The sequence below is a fragment of the Echinops telfairi genome, unplaced genomic scaffold (assembly GCF_000313985.2).
Source record: "Echinops telfairi isolate 266 unplaced genomic scaffold, ASM31398v2 ScPeMD7_2291;HRSCAF=2852, whole genome shotgun sequence".
Classification (NCBI taxonomy): Eukaryota; Metazoa; Chordata; class Mammalia; order Afrosoricida; family Tenrecidae; genus Echinops; species Echinops telfairi.
The window spans coordinates 30,035,163-30,038,709 of NW_022106189.1; the positions used below are offsets into that span (position 1 = coordinate 30,035,163).

At 44.0% G+C, this 3,547-nt stretch overlaps 1 protein-coding gene across 1 annotated transcript in view; it reads left to right on the top strand.

Moving 5' to 3' along the window:
* CBFB (core-binding factor subunit beta) overlaps positions 1 to 3,547 on the top strand; it is a 52,901-nt gene that overhangs the window by 2,283 nt on the left and 47,071 nt on the right. The gene's annotated exons all lie outside the window — the stretch shown is intronic.

Below are 3,547 nucleotides of genomic sequence, written 5' to 3' on the forward strand. Positions count from 1 at the left end.
ACTGAGCGGGCGCCGTCTCACTTCCTACTCGGGATTCAAAATGCGAAAGCAGCACCCTTGGCGGGCCGCGCCCCTGCGGGGACGGCTCACCAGGCTTTCGGGGAGCGCGAAGCGGAGCCGCACGACCCCAGGCCGGGTCGCTGGGTCACCGGGGGCGGGGGGCTCGGGAAGAAAGACCCCCCCCCCTTCCCCGAGGAACAAGCAGGGGACTTCGTTCGAGCCGCTGGCTGCTGAGCGGTAGTTGGTTGCTTAGAAGTTCGATTTATTGGCCAGCCTGAACGTGAAGCCATCTTTTCGCCCCACCGAGGAAAAACATCAACCTTCCCATCACTTAGCTCCATTACTGATCGTGGGGGGCGATCACTATCAGGAACGCCCTGGCTCCCGATTGTTAACATCTGGGGGGTGAGAAAGAAACACCGTGGTCGTCAGACCCGAGAAACCGCCGCCCCGTTCGGTGCTCCCCGTGCTAACCCACCCCTGACAGTGGTGGTTTGGTAGTAGATGGAATGCCTCCCCCGTTAGCGTCAGAATGAATTCCAAGTGAGTGTCTCTTGCCTCTTGAGTCCTATTGGAAGTGCACGTGAGCAGGGGGGCGATGAGGCCAAAAAGTGGGTTGGAAGGAGCAAAAGAAAGGTTAATTATTTAAATGGGGTTTGGGAGGAAAAATAGTACTTTACAATGGAATCCTACAAAAAGCTTTTGCTGCGGTTCTCAGCCTTCAGGTCGTGACCCCTTTGGGGGTGGGGGGGTGTCTAACGACCCTTTCACAGGGATTGCCCGATTCATCACAGTAGCAAAATTGCACTTATGAAGTAGCAACGAAAATAATGTCATGGCTGGGGGGGTCACCACCACTTGAGGAACTGTATTAAAGGGTGGCGGCCTTAGGAAGGTTGAGAACCACTGCTCTAGAGACAGGAGCTCTGGCATTTGCAAAGCCAGAAGGAAGTATGAAGACACAATAGCGATGACTGCTGCCCACTCCTCTGTAGAGAAACTATTTATTTTAATTGAGATGTAATTCACATACGATACAAAAAGAGGAGGGCTTCAAAATTTTCAGGCCAACGAGATTCCCCTACTTTTCAGTTAGGTTTTTTGAAGCTCCACGGGCACTCCTTTAAAACAGGCAGTTCAGTGGTTCTTGAGGAGCTCTGGTGGTATATTGGCTTCTGTTTAGGGCAGCTAACTTGGAAGCCTGTAGTTTGAAACTGCCAGCCACTCCTCGGAAGAACTCTGAGGCTCTCCGTTCCAGTGAAGAGTTACAGACTCAGAGAAGCCCAGAGGTGGTTCTGCTCTGCCCCCCAGTGTCAGTATGAGTCAGAATGGACTGGGCAGCCATGACTTTGGTTTGGCTTTAAGGTGTTCACAAGGTTGCACCGCCATCATCAGCATCACAGTCACTAGGGAATCCCAGAGCGAACTCACTTTGGGCTTTTGTTTTTAAAAATCATTGTATGAGACGCTCTGGCACATCTGCTCTTTGAAGCTTGTTAGGAATCTTCAGTTTGTAGCCTCTTGAGCATGTATAGCATGTGTATGACACAAATGTGTAAGGCACATCATTTGAGCTGTGGCCCAGAAGCTTAGAAAAATCGGTATTCAGCCAGTCCAGTCATGGTATCAGCGTTGGCCTGGACTCCCTTTTGCAAAGGTGCCTGGTATACTTGATCAGTGGACTTCATGGAGGTGATTGGTCTCATTGTAAAAAGATGAGATAGAAAGTGCTCTTGATGCAGTTTTTTAAATTGGGGTTTTTCAGAAACCTGTGGGAGAAAGACCAGGCTTTCAACTCTCATAAAGATTTGCAGTCTCAGAAACCCAGAGAGGCAGTTCTCCTCGGCCCAATAGGGTCACTGTGTGTTAGAATTGACTCAGTGGCAGCGAGGTTTCTCTTTTGGTTGTGTTTTGGGGATGTTTTCCCCCCCACAAGCCTAGTAATGCGGAGCTTTCAGGGTGTTTTCGGTCACATCGATTTTCTGCATGTAGTTATGAACTGAAAGCGTAAGTGATCACAGAATATCCAAGTGACTGTATTACAACATTGTTATAATAGTATAGCAGTGCTAGAGGTTGTACTTGTTGTAATTTAACTTTTTCTACACCCCCTATCAAATCCTACAGATTTTAGTAGATTTGTTATATCTGGCAGGTATTAAAGGTTAAATACAAAATATGTGCAAGATTTGTACTTAGCACACATACGTATTTTATTAAATGGTGTTATTTGCATCTGGGGAGGAATTTCACCGTTCTGTTTTTCTAGCTTCTCCCTTAATTCAGTAGTACCCACATTTAAATTATAGGATTATTAGTTCCTAGAGGGTAGAGACCATAGAACTGTGTGTGGGTCTGTGTCTATATCTGTCTGCCAATCTATCTAGCTCCTCCATATAAGTACTTGGAGCAAATGCCTTTTGCATGGTGGTGTGTATTTGATTTATTGGTTGCTTAGTTTAATACCCCAAATTTTTCTTATGACCAATGAACAGACTGTGATTTTTACTTACTTGGTTGTGGGAAATAGGTAGCAGAAAAGGCATTGTGTCTCTACTCTTGACAGCTGCCATATACAGTAAGAATATATATGTATATTCCCAACACATTTCCAGCCCTAATTGCCTCCCCCCTTTAAAAAAAAATTCTTATTTTGAACATCTTAAAATCAGTGAAATTAATGAAGACTTTATATTATGTGTAGATGTGAAAGAACTTAAGGACCCTGACGCTTGCCTCACCTTAACTGTTTCCTAAAAGCCAAAAACCTATATTCCTTATCACAGCCTGAAGTAAAAGTCATTAGAAGGGTAGAATCTCTTAAAAGTCTTTAGAGAGATAGAATCTATTTGGTAAGATCTGATGTATATGCTCTTATCATAGCAAAAGAGAGATAGGTCTTCAAAATAAATGATTAATGGAAGTAAAAAATACCAATGCAAAGTATCCTTCATCTCCTGGAAAAAAAATCAGTAAAAGCTAGTATATTTTTTAGTCCTGAAATTTGGATGATAAAAGGTATAGTGGATTGGCACATAAATGTACAGTTTTTTACGCCCATAAATATAGTTGGGACAATGAATGTACAACTGTGCTTTACACAATTGACGTATGTATGGATTGTGATAAGGGTTGTACTAGCCCCTAATAAAACGATTAAAAAAAAGAAAGAAAGACAAATATAGTTGGGACAATCTGGAAATTGCACATAGGGCATTTTTGTGTTTTTGAGCTGAATTTCTCCAACTCTTATTTATGTGTAGATAATCCATTACAACAGTGATTCTCAACCTGTGGGTCTTGACCCCTTTGGAGGTCAAATGACCCCTTTCACAGGGGTCACCTGATTCATAACAATAGCAAAATTAGTTATGAAGTAGCAACGAAAAGTTTCATGGTTCTCACAGCATGAGGAACCTGTACTAAAGGGTCGCGGCATTAGGAAGGCTGAGAACCACTGCATTAGAGAGATGGAGTGTGTGTGTGTGTGTGTGTGTGTGTGTGTGTGTGTGTGTGTTTTCTGTGATCAAAAACGTTTGGGCCCTTG